The following is a 14,381-nucleotide window of genomic DNA, read 5'->3' as shown; positions in this document are numbered from 1 at the left end:
CCTGTTTCAAATTGCTGACTACTATACTGTCATTATTTCATAGTTGCATTCTTTAATAATTATTTGTGGTCAATTAACGTTCCTTCATTATTTTGCGGTTTATAAAGCACATGTTCTATGTGTACAAACTTATTACTATATAATTGACTATGTAATCTGTGACGTCATTTGTCATTAAACATAATCGGTCTAATTTTAATATGACGTTCTATGGTGTTGTGGACATTTATGTTTACGTCAACTACAAGGAAAGTGCTCCAAATTTAAATGTTTCCTTGTTTATTTCCTACTTTATGTATAACTAATTGTTGCTATAGACAATATATTGCTCTTTTTGCTCCGGATCATATAATAATTACATAAATGTTGCAAATTCTGACCATTAGTCTGATTATTTGATCTGATCCTTTGTAGCTCACATCCTATCATAGTAAAAGATGGATCAACAATACGAATCGTTATTCAGTATGAATTTTAAACTCATAACCGATATTTTTGTATTTAACATCTTATTAAAATATGTCAATACTAGCTGACACTGCGACTCCGTCTGCTTGGAATTAAAAAAAAAAGGTAGCCAATGTTTTCTTTCAGACTATGTTCTACATCTGTGGCAGTCTCATCGAGATGCGTTGAGCCGTTCTGGAAATACCTTCTAACATCTATCCATCCATCTTTAGCATTTATATTAGTAAGATGCAGTAAATATCTTAGTGATTATGAAATTCCGAGAATTTATCTACAAGTGGTGAATGGGTAGCCTTTGTGTTAAAATTAATATTTCCTAGTTAGGGAAAGACTCATTTTACGTTCGGGGAAATTTTCCTACTGACATTTATTCTTTGCAATTTATTATTTAACTTACATTACAAGGTGGGGTGAGGGCACACTGTCGGGTTTCCCTCCGGGCCAATATTCGGAAGTGGGTCGGCAGGGACCGTCCGGAATGGCGTCCGGTAGGAAACCAGAAACAAAAGCTTCTATCAAGGTTAATCAAATTTGTCCTTCAAGTCAATAAAATTTTTGATTAATGTGGAACAATGAAGTGGAAATTAGACTTATGTATATATTATTTTTTTGCAGTAGAATAAGTTATTTGTTTTACTTAAGGTATATAATTTCGTAGGATAAGCACATTTACCTAGTTGTTAATTACAAAAAGTACAATCCTAACTAACACTTGATCTATAACACACCAAATACATATTAAATTCGGCTTAAATAATAGGTTCATATAGGTAAAAATAACTACATGTGATCGAGTAAAAATAAAGCTTTTTCTGCTCTTTATGAGTAAAAGTGGTACAATCTGATATTCTTAGTACCTTAAAGTATTGTCGGTTTATTATATAGTATATCCATTATTATTAATAACCAGCGCTACACGCAACGCAACCGGTACCCCACGTCACTGTAGCGTCGTGAATAATTCATCCTTGCGCGGCCACGACTCGACACAATGCCTGTCTGTTTGGTCATCACCGCGGAACGCGCACGCTCTACGCACTTGATTCTTAAACGCAACGAAGTGCGTTTATTCCGATACAACAGTGAGTTTTCAATGACACAACAATTGGACAGTAAGTTACTGATGTTCTTGGGGTTGACAGGAATAAATCTGTACCGCTAGTCATGAAGTTGCAGAAAACTAAATCCATATAACTAACATTTGTTAAAAAAACATTGTTATGTTGTTTTATCAGACAATGAGACGGATTAAAATGTGTTTTTGTACTGATGTTACGCAGCGAAAACAATGGAAAATCATAAACTAAATGTGTTTTATAAACATTCTAATTCTAAACGTGTTTAGGTTTGTTTGATCGACTTCCGATCGACTGGAACGCAAATCAAATGTTTAGTAGAAACATCACGGTTATTGGTTTTAGATGTGACTTTAAATCTAGTATTTACTAAAAACAATTGAAAGTAATGCTTATTTACGTCGCCACAATTCCAATTTAATATTATCTTTCAAAATAATCAATGTTAAGTCATATCTGATGTGTAGATATACTCAACTGTTGGTTACATAATCGATGTTTAATACATTCATAAACGCTCGATTATCTACGTGTCGTGATTGCGTTTTAAACGGCCCATAAGGTGCAAGATATCAAAATGTACACACTTAGTTATAAACATGGCTGCGTCAGAGACGGCAATGAACGTCACACTGTCCTTATAGGGTTAACACGTTCAAAGCTGTAGTTTAATTAAGATTCAAGCTTTAATCGTACTAATATTATAAATGCGAATGTTTATCGCTAGTACGGCTGAACGGATCTTGATGAAATTTAACGTACATATAAAACAAAGTTTGGAAGAACACATAAGCTTCTAAATAACTTTTTTTTAATTCCGTGCAGACGGAGTCACGGGCGACAGCTAGCTTTTATTAAATTACTGCCGAGTCGTTTACTTTATGTGTTTTTATTTCTCTAAGATTCCCTTAGTTACCAGACATAATATTAAACATAGATCAGTTCTGAAAACTATTATAAAACAGTACCAGTCTTTATGAAACTTGATGTTTTTGGCAACCCTAGCTGTAAAAGAAGCTGCCCAAATGTACAGCTGACATTGACTTACGCAATGGCTTATTTGTCGGGAGCAATGTACCGGGTTAACGGGTCACCGAATCGGGCACGCCCGCGCAGTATCGATGTTGCCTAACTAGCCACGCCTTGGTATTTAAGTATTTTGTACTAAATATAATTGTCAAGTGGTACGTTTAGCGTAAAGAACAGGAATGCTAGAAATAAGTTAGAAATTACAACTTTATCCATCGGACTCCTATTCCAAAAGTCTATCAAAACGATCTAACTTATGTGTTTGTTAATTGTGAAAATATCAGTGTGTTTTAAAAATTGTGACCGATTTAAAATTAATTTGTTCCATATAAAAATGAAAGGACTCGTGTGTTTGTTTGGATGGTGTCAGTAATCTTGCACAGCTGTCCGAAGTGACGGCCGTGGAGAATGCACGCTTTGACTGACAACTATAAATACTCTGCTCGTATTCATGGAGCTTTAAAATGTCATACAGTCATGCTTTGTTCCTCACTTTGAGTAGTTCAGAATATGCAATGACTGATTTGCATTTGACCGAACAGTAACTTTTTAAGCAATAAGTAATAAAGTAAGTCACCAATTTATTAATACCAAAAAGGTTTACGATACGCTATATCAACTTTTAAAAGACCTTTTAAATGAGTTTGTCATATCTTCCTCATTCTACAAGATTTAAGTTTTGGAAAAATAACTTAAAGGTAAAATTGCTTGTATATAACAGTACTTCAAAGTAACATTTGATATCTCGACAAAGTGTATAACAGTTGTGTCCGTGCAAATGGATGTTTATACAACTGAACTGTTGTTTCCTCTCGTGAAAACGTATTGAATTACAAAGCGATGTTCGTGGTGGGCAGGCTGGTGACGTCATATGTGGTCTGACGTCACGCAGGCGAGGTCGCCGGGTGCACGTTGCGTGTTGCACGCTTTCCGCACTTCCGCCTTGCACCGACATACGTCATATTAGTTGCCAAGGACAGTTTTTAAGGACATCTCGTGATAGGTCGCCCTAGTTTATACCTGTTATCGTAATCGCTAACCTAAGTATAGAGTAGTAGGTATAAGGTAATTCCATTGTCAAGAATTACAATTAAAATTATCACTATTAAAACAATAGTTTTTAATTACAGAAATCGTTATTTACCTATTAGACATTGTTATAGTTTTTATTGAAAACTATCTGTCGCCCACGACTCCGCCCTCGCGAGATTAAAATAAAAGTCCTTAAAGGGTTTTCCCGGCAATTATTCTCACTTTTTGAACCTTTTCTAGATCTCCACGTACATTTCAAGACCAAGATAAGATGAATCCGTTCAGCCGTTCTCGAGTTTTAGCAAGCAATTGATTTATATAATAGATTATTATTATTACAAAATTCAAACTCTATGTAAATCTTTATTCTATGGAAGCATAAAAAATAGGGTAAGGAAATTTTATTAAACGATATTGTTTTGTTGATGAAAGTACCTACTATTATATTTTATTAACGATGTCCGGAGTCCGTGATCGAAATTGTTTACAGAACGTTTATATTGTTTACGTAAAATTTTGCAGATCATTTTTATTCGTTATTATTTTTATCAGCTATTACAAAAATATATATTTGAACTATATAATATGATATTTATTATGTTAACGTTTTTTATACCTTCTCTTCTGTTTGTAGCTTTATTAAAATACTTAACAAATAACATTTGTTCTTCACTTTGTGGCAAGGTTTATGTAAACATATTCAATATGATTACATTCTTAACAAGCTTATTTAAATTATAATAAAAGCCTTTTAAATTCCACGAAGGTGAGCACTTAATATAGTAAAGCATACATGGGCTTATTGGTTTTCCTCGGTAAAAGCCTGCCGACGTAAGTGTAGGGGAAATGTAATTACAGGAGCCGGAGCGCGTACCTCTGTGTAAGAATACATGAGAGGAAATGTTGCTTTATTAAATGTGAAGTTTGTTCAGACATTTTAATATTATCTTTAAAAATAAGCGACAATCATAGTGATCAGTTCATATTAATTTTACAAACAACTCTATGTTATATCTAAGATATTTTCTTACTTAATTCTATTTTAACTTTTAATTAAACGTTGAAATCTTGAGCGTAATTAAATCCTCTGAACGGTAACTCAATACGTTTAAAGACGTTATACCTGTAGAGTTGACCTCGCGCAGGTACTGGTAATCTCCGATGATACGGATCCACTTAGAGTTGTTAATACCCACTTTCATTACAAAGAGAATACTCTATTAGGGAGTTGAGGGCTTTATCTAAACGTTATTTAAGTCTTAATACTACATATCTTGACGAGATCGGGATTATAAGACGATCTTGTTTCAAATTATTGTAACGAATTTCATAACAAAATTTATTAATATACATTTATACGATATAAAAATATTTTTATAGAACTAGGTCTTATAGACTTCTATTATATACATCCATTAGGAACTACATCTCTGCTATATTTTGTACCAAAGGTATAGGAGGCAGACCACTGCCGAAACACTTAGTCTATAGGTAATTGTGTTATTTTTAATAGAAGAGGAATTAATGTTTTGAACAAGCATATCGGCAGTGGAAACCCACAGTAATATGAGAGTATGTTTATGTAAGGCCCTTTTCGTTGTCAACAGGTGGATGCAAACGGCGCGCGCGCGCACGCTTACCGGACCGCGCCGCCCTGCCGCCATTTAGAACGTAAGTTATTACTTCCTCTAAAATTCATTGTCGTAGGCTCATATACGTGTCGCCCCTATGGGTTGAGTGTTCCCGAATTTTTAAAGTGTACGTTGGCAAACGAACAAACAGTCACCCTGAATTAGCGAATCGACCGCTGCCCAAAGACACCCACCCGCATTTGCAGATGCGTTTCTTACCTTTATTCAACAGAAAAGGGAAGCTTAGAAATAGGATATATCCCCTACCTATTCGTACTTTACTCTATAGAAATATGTATATACTGTAAAGTCTTAAGCTTTTAAAAAATCTTCTACGATGATTTGCAGTTCTTTGATAGTCTCCTGAGTACTACTTCGCAGTAAAAACGGTGTCAGACGAGTAATCTATCACTACGCGATATTTACTCTCGACAGAATGACGACGAGAATACGGGAGCTAGGGACGAGCTCTGAATAACTAAACAGGAACGATATGAAGATAGATTCAATCGTTTTATATTAATTTAGATACATTTGAAAGTAATCAATATTTAAGTTGACTAACCGTTGTTTTCTGAGACCAAAATCTCTGTATAAAATATATCGTCATCTCTGTCATTATCTTTGACAAAACAGAGATAGCAATATGTTTTAAATGGGCCTCAGAAAACCATAGTTATTGGAATAGATTTTGCTACCTTTTTTCATAAAACAGAAAATGAATCTGTACTTTGTACGTAATATTGAACGAAGGAGTGTCTTTTCATTAAAATATTCATTAATTTACACAAGCAATGTTTAACTTGCTTAACAAAACATGATTCTCATTAAAACGTACTGCAGTCGTGTTCCCATTTTCATTCATCATTTTGTATACCTTTCTCTTCACCTAACAAATACTGCGCTTTATGTAGCTTATAAATAATATTCGATATAATACTCCTTTGAGTGTCACAAAATGAAAGAAATTTTGTAATTTCTTCCGAATACCTTTTAGAGAATGAATTCTATTTGGAATACATTTAGAAAGAATTTTGAGGGTATCGAATATAAAATCAGCTTTGATTCTGTGAATTACTTAAAGGTAATATCTTTCACCGTATCTCGTAAAGGCGTGGCTTCGTTTCCTAAACGGAATACGATGTGGGGTAACTGCGAACATATCTGTAAATCTACACAGAGATGAACTTCGTTGATTTAGAATGTTCGATGTCAAACTTTGGAATATATCCTGAACTCACGTATTTATTACCTAACTAGCTGAAGATACAGACGTTGTCCTTGTATGAATATTGAATATGAATAATAATAACAAATCGTTTATTACGGAAACAAAAGTATGGTTACATTACAAAGTAGTAGTACGCCTGGTTTCTAAACTAGGTTCTAGACCCGTTTTATAGGAGCCAGGACTCTTTCGTCTTAGTGATATAGTTTAAGTAAAAGGTTAGTAACATTATAATATTACTTGCATTACTTAGAAAAAAAATAATTTATAATTCAAATAGCTTAAATATATGTGCGTGTATGTATATGTGTGGATGTATATGTTTGTGGATGTATGTATGTTTCTGTGCGAAAATGGATGGATATAAAGGATTTTTAAAGGCTGGGTCAGGGTAAATAGATATGCAAATTTTTCATTAAGACAAAATTAACTTTATATTTTTCAATTTAACTTATATAATTATTTTGTTCACATTTAGTTTTCTATTTCATAAAAATATGCGAGGGCGTGGGTCTTTCGGCGAAACGTTTGGAGCGTCCTAAAGCTTTATTCTGATTTAAGTTTTCATTTTCTTTTGCAATTCTTCTAAACAATTTGTAATTTAAAGTTGTTCTCAAAAGTTTGATAAAATAAATTTTCCTAGAAAAGTTTTAAAAGGTTGTTACTGTGATATTTCACTATTAAAACATTATTAAGTTAGCATTTGGTAAAATTATGGTTAAGATAATCCAACGACACCAATTATCGCGATTATAGAGAACCAATTTAATTAATTGGTTTTCTTCTAATCTCAACGATTATTGATTAATAATTATTATTATTTTCTGTTCGTATATCTTACTAATATAAATGTGAATGTTTGGATGGATGGATGTTTGTTTGAAGGTATATAGATGTAGAATATAGTCTAGAAGAACACATAGGCTACTTGTTACGTTTGTTTTTAATTCCGCACGGACAGAGTCGCGGGCGACAGCTAGTATTTATATAATAAACAAATTGAGATGTAGGTCGGCTGTGACCGTTTTATTTAATTAAGGGGCGTGTCCTCAATTTGGGTAATGGGTCTGTTATTTGGGTCCAGGCTTTTCGATAATAAATCCGCATTTCCTCTAATTATCACATGCTTTTACTTTTGGTAGCATTAACACCATAGAATAGAAAATAAAACTAAACGATAAATGTAAGGGAACAACATTAGTATTATTATCAATCGTAATACTGTCTGTTTTCTTCAGATTAATTTAAGTATAATTCACTGCGAGCTCGCTTTTCTAAATTAATTGAAAACTTAATCAGTAAGCTTCATTACGTAAATATTCCTAAGTGAAACAATACCTATGTTAGTTTATCCAAAATCTTGAAACTAAATGAAAAGCTGTATAGATTTTAGTTTATTTACTGTTGGTTTCTGAGATCCAATCTATGTATTAAACATGTTGTCATCACTGCTGTGTGACAAAACAGAGTTAATAATATTAAACATTTTCACTATTTAATTTCTATTTGTATATGCCTTAGATATATGATTTTATGTTTAAACGTTCAACATAGTACGAAGAAGGTTAAATAACCAATCAAAGTGCAGATAAGAAGTCGTTACATCTCGACTAATTACAGAATCACATTACGTTCGTCTCGTAATTTGTGAATCGACGCACGTAAATAACGAGCATATAAACATACGCATTAACGAGTCACCTTCATACAAATCAAGCTGATGCAAAGTAAACTTAATGATTAATGACACAAAGCTTGTTTTTAAATATACGAAAACGTGAGAAAAACTTTAAACAGTTTTCACGAGCAGTTAAAACGTATACTGTTTAATGAAGCTAAGATAGCGTTATTTGTAATCATTAGCGGCAATTAAGCTAATAGCTTGATTAAAGCTATAAATAGCGGAAAAGATAACGCTTAACGTTTTATCTTTGCTGAACGGAGGACCTTACGTAATGCGCCGAGAATGGAGGACACGATAAGCGATAACACGTCAGAGAAGAGGCCCCTCGCATTGCGTCCACGGTTAGTGTTCATTTGGCGACAGTTGTATTACGCAGAAACAAAATTCCTTTCATTACTTTACGTTCTCTCATTTAGTTGGGAAGCATATGCTCGTTACATATTTCTCTACTTCCTAAAATAATATTCGTCATCATCAGCTCACTATGCGTTCCCACCGAGAGGCTCGGAGCCTACCCTAAGTTCAGGGTGATTAAGCCATAGTCAGCCACGCTGGCTGCGGGTTGGTTGACTTCACACATATCTTTGAATTTCTTCTCAGATATATGGAGGTTGCATCACGATGTTTTCCTTCACCATAAGAACGTCCGATAAATGTACATATGTCAATCGGAAATCGAAAAACACATTAGTACATGGAGGGATTCGAACCCAGGACCTGCAGATTGCAAGTCAAGTGCTTGACCCCTGAGCCACCGACGCTCTTAAAATAATATTAATCAAATCCAAAGCATGTAGGTTATATATTATGGATCTCGGACTTGATTTTCAAATTATCCAGACTGTGGTAATTTTCTCTTTAGCAGATATTTTCGAAATAAAAGTGTTGAAACTTTGTTTGAATTACATTAATGAGGTATCGTCGCGTCGCTCGTCTTTTGAACCCTTCGTACTCAATTCAGTTTCAAATTCAAGGACTTTGAATAATTTGAGATGAGAGGTATAAGGTTTTTGTCATATTTTTACGTAAAAAAGAAACTTAAAAGTATTCTTTTAAAAAGAAACTTAACCTTCTTAGAATATCTTAGAATAAAAGACGTCAGTATCAATTTGTTATCAACGATACAATAAAAGTCTTTAGGGAATCGTCGAAATAGAATGTCGATGTTAAACGAATCGGAAAGACGGATCCGCAGATTTCTCTCGACAATTATACTAATGAAACCTACGAAAAAAATGTTTTCGCCGAAAAAAAAACTAAAATTGTTTTCGTTCCAATATCTCTCTAGTGCTTTGATATAGCATTTAATATAATGTCCTGACTTCATTTGTTGCCATCATATGTTCCAATTCCTAAGTGAACTGTTTTAATTATTATGCGCTTGTATTTAAAACCAAAAAGAAATCACTTGAGAACCTATTTATGATTTTTTGAAAGTCATGATATAACTATAAGAACGGTAAAGGCATCTTTCAATATTAAGCTTAGTTTTAGCGTTATTGAAAATATTAATACAAAAACTTCTACGAAGATCATAAGACGATCATTGGAAAGAAAACTTAGTACCAAAGTTTTAATTGCAAAACTCCGTTGGCTGAATGTGTTTCATATTACTTCTAATTTTTCTCACAGGATTTTTTTATTAATAGCTAATAAGAAACACAATGACATCACTAATTATCACGTATTAGATATGTGATTCTATCCAATTAGATTTATTTCTTCATAAGTTCTATTATACCGAATCACATATACAAAACATCCTTGTCGTTCTCTTACAAAAAAAGCAGATATGTTTTTGAATAGTACGTCCAAATTAGAAACTTACTATTGTAATATTAACCATTATGAAAGTGATTCAGATATCCATTAAATCGATATATGTAAGTCGCGATACCGTTACGTTTATCATTGAAATTTTGCTACCAAGCTTCGATGTAATTACACGAAACAGTTTTTAAACAAGTATCTATGTTCAAAGGCAACTAGATTACGTTTAGCGTTCCAAGAAATTGTATATCTACGTCAGATCGACCCACGCGAAATGTAAACGGAAGTTGAGCTAAGATGCTCCGTGCAATTACCTATTACTCTTTTAAATATACTAATAAAGAGTTTAATCTCGAGCATAATTCAGTTTGAAACTGTATGAAAAGTTGTTATTGGTGTTAATTTTTAGTTGTTAAAGTAAATTATTATTAAAAATCAATATGTTTCGTTATCCAAACAATTTTTTGTCGCTTACGCCGTGTAGAATTTTCAATTCGAAAGCGTATTTTTCCCTCACTAAATTAGATTTCATCAAAAATCTTATTGCTGGCTCCTTTGTATGGGATCCTAACTATAAAGGTAGATATTTGTCGCAATACCTTTCTATAGTCCCTGAGGAGAATTCCAATTTCTTTGATACATACCACAAAAGAGTTTTTTGATCTATTACAAATAAATACTCTTTGTGTTTGATTTCTTTTGTAAAAAAAGGTATAAAGCAATTATTTTTTATCTATAGATATATTTTCTTCTTTATAATATTGTAGATGTATGATTTCTTGATAGTACTTAAATAATTTTGTAAGATTAAATCGTAAGTAACTAGTTTGAGAAAGCTATAAAAGATTTTTAAGTCTTTATCGGCTAAGCATCGAATTACCTATACAATTTTGTCGTTTATTCATTTTGATTAACTTTGAGCTTTTGCATATATGTTTCTATTTAAACTACTTATTCTATATATTAAAGAAATAAAAAAAAAAAATAGTCTAAATAAAGCAAAAGCATAATTGTCGGTGTTTACTTTAGACGTAGGTGTTTTCAATGGAGAATTGGCGAGCTAAGCATTTCATCGATAATGCATTTAACCGTTGCCGGAGCGTGGTAATTGAAACCGGTTTAAGCTTAATGTGTTTATACTCCTCGCTCGATGTCGCTACGATTCCTTGTTTTTATTGGTCGATGGTGATTTATGCGCTTTTTACTATATAAAGTCTTAGAGAACTTAATTAATTAGGACTCTACAGTTGCGATTCATACTTGCTTGTGTTTTGCAATCTTTTTTTATTATAATTTGTGAAATGGTAATCGGTTCTATCAGTGTACAGTACAGCTTAGAATTACTTAGAATTTGTTAAGCCATTTCGATAACTTAATAAATTCTAAGTAAATCTAAGTTATTTTGTAATGTAGTACGTCTAAGGTATGTGTGTGATAGCTCTTGTACATATCCTTGCAGTAATACAGTTTTGTTTTATAAAAGAACATATTAAAATAAACTAATGCTGTGATAAAAGTTGTATTACTTAAATATTTTAATGTATAAATTATAGAGGATGCGAATATAAACATGCCGCGTGTACTGTAGAGAATGCCAAAGTATCTCAATGTGGGTTTGAGGTCAGGCCCGTATTTTGCTTTTCAAATTGGCATAAAAAAATTGTTAGCATTCGAATATTGGAATTTAAATTCGTGTCACATGTGGTAAAGTGCCTTGCATTCTGTTTGTTCTTATTGCACAACTAAATATAATGAACTTGAATTGATGTATCAAATATTGTACTTTTAAATCTACATTACAGATTTGATGTAAGTGAACTATCGAAAGTTGTATCGCTGTATTTCTCTACAGTTGATATATAGAAGATAAAAAACAAGAAATATTTTGTATTATTAATTAATGAAAAAATAAAACAATGTTTCGAAAGAATAGACAACCTTCACCCTAAAATGAACATATAAATCTCAGTCCGCGTTCATTTTGTCGCTTGAGTCAGACCTTTTACGTAGAGGTAATTTATATCGCACAAATTCATTACATATTTTCTTGTATATCATCGTAGGATGCAATCTCACCACTATAATTTTTTATATAATATTAAATTACATTTCAACATCTATTTACAATTTTACATCTCTTGTATTTATATATATTTTTTTTATATCATAAGGTGGCAAACGAGCAAGCGGCTTCCTGAAATCGCTGAAATAGCGAAGTGACCGTTGCCCATAGACATACGCAATTGTATATGCGTTGCCTACCTTTAATCGACGGAGGAGAGGATGCACATAGAGAAAATATTTTCCCTTTCCATGCATCCTCTCATCCGGAAAGTTCACTTTCACTTCCCATCCTTTCCTTATAAGAAAAAAGGGTGAGAAGGGAAAGAAGACTAAATTAGGCCTTCGGGACGCTCACTCATCAGACGAAACACGGGATTGCTTCCACTTTACGCCTGTCTTATGTGTGGTCGTGGTATTTCACCGGGCGAGCCGGGCCAATACGTGCGAAGATGTTTAAGCAGGATCTACCACTGTTATAGAGATAAAAAGATTAACGCATTGCTTTAATAGTAATTATATAGTTCGACGTATTACTTTTTTTATAGAACGGAATAAACAGATAAGGTATAAGTAATTATTAATGCATACTCCAGAGTTTCCTCAAATTATCGTGATAATTAAGGTCGTAATTACAACTACGAACAGATCTGTTTATAATTTTGTTAGACGGTGTTCAAGCCCGCCTATTTTCCACAACAAACTACAGCAACGCTACAAAGGCGGTGCAACAAGGCTCATTAGGCGTAGCACTAACAATGTTACACCGCGACCTACATTTGAGGCAATTGCGCCACCTGCCGCTACGCCGTAGCGAACGCTACGCGTTACGGAATGTTTTGATGCAAATTGTATTTAAGCGAAATTGATTTTAATTATACAATTAAGGTAAATGGAAACATATTTTGATAATAAAACTAATTTTGTAGACTTGGATATGTTTAAGAGTGATCATAAATTTACAGTGAGGTTTAAGATGAAATTAATCCAAACTTCTCATGTTTCGATAGCAAAATTATATTAACTTGTTGAATCTTAAGTAGAAAGCGATCGTTTATTAAAAATACTTTTATGATAGAAACTTTTTCTTAATAAAAATATATTTGCTAGAAAGGATTGTGATTTCTTATGAATTACTTACATATTCATAAGAATATTAAGTATATAAATTCACGTGTATTATGAAAATATTGTTTTTACGGATTTAAGATTAAAAACGCATGTCTTATAAAATAAGTTAACTATAGTTAAAAAATCATGTAGCCCCACCACATCTAGAAGATATTTTTTATAAAATAAATTCATTGTTTAAAAATTATACGTAAAATAAAAGCATTTTCAATATAAACCAGTCAAGGTTATTAAGCGAGCTTAATTTAAATCAAGAAGCCTCGGGCAGGCTCCTGAGAGAAACCATTTCGAAAGCTCTTTGTTTTATTTAATTTTTCGCAATCCCATATTACGATATATAACTTTATTAGAATGATGAAAGAAAGTTTTTATATATTTATATAACACAGGATATAATAAATAATATCAAAAGTAACGAAAATATTAACTAAATCATGAAAAATATTACATTTCCGTTTTAAATGAAAAAATATATTTTTAGGACGCTCCTATCAAAGCGATGGGATGTGTATTAAAATTTTGACGAGTATGAAAGTCGTTAAAACAAAATAAACTAATTTAATTCCCTAAATAAAAACAGTTGCCATAAATCCTTGTTTGCTGGAACCGACTCAAACATATGTGTACCGGAAACATGTATATTATTAAAATAAAAAAATGATTTTCAATCAAAAAAGTTAAAAAAGTTTGAATTGTTAAGGAACAACTTTGGAATTGGATTATTTTTTTAATTGAAATAGAAAATGAAATTAAATTCGAAATTAATTCAAAGATTTACGGATATCTCTGCTTACACTATTTAGAATAACAAAGATTGATTACTCTATCAAAATTGTGAGACGCATATTTATCAGGGAATAACAATGTTATATGTATTTAGGTCGTTGCTTTATCTTACGAACGAAGTAGGTTAAAAATATATATATTATTGTAACTGGATATTTTTTCTTGGACGAGTAATGTCTAAGATCTTTTCACAAAGTTTTGTTATATTTATGTTCATATTTTTTTTACGTATAACTAAATCTACAAAACTTTGTATTACTTATGAATTTAATTCAAAATCAACAGCAACTTTCAATTAACTAATAGCAAATATACGAAGTGTTTAAGTAAAGTATCTATAAGTAAACTCAATCTAATTCCAAGACTCAAAGGAGTGATATCAAACATTCAATATTAAGATTGGTGTCGTGCTGTTTGTTCTCATGTGACGTCACGTGGTAATATAATCATATTGATAATGTTTTACCTCAATAACATTATTTGCA

The 14,381-nt window shown here is 32.3% G+C and overlaps 1 protein-coding gene across 3 annotated transcripts in view; it reads left to right on the top strand.

Annotated features, from left to right (window-relative positions):
* The window catches only part of krz (beta-arrestin protein kurtz), a 48,834-nt gene that overhangs the window by 17,215 nt on the left and 17,238 nt on the right, over positions 1-14,381 (top strand). For 2 of the 3 annotated variants that reach the window (XM_013321363.1, XM_013321364.1), the window contains exon 2: positions 5,213-5,276. The exons of the other annotated variant lie outside the window; for it this stretch is intronic. The gene's annotated coding sequence lies outside the window, so the exon portion shown is untranslated. The remainder of the gene's footprint in view (positions 1-5,212; positions 5,277-14,381) is intronic. 3 annotated transcript variants of the gene reach the window in all.

This window comes from Papilio xuthus, unplaced genomic scaffold (genome assembly GCF_000836235.2).
Source record: "Papilio xuthus unplaced genomic scaffold, Pxut_1.1 DF825946.1, whole genome shotgun sequence".
NCBI lineage: Eukaryota > Metazoa > Arthropoda > Insecta > Lepidoptera > Papilionidae > Papilio > Papilio xuthus.
This window is presented reverse-complemented; position numbering and strand designations above follow the sequence as displayed.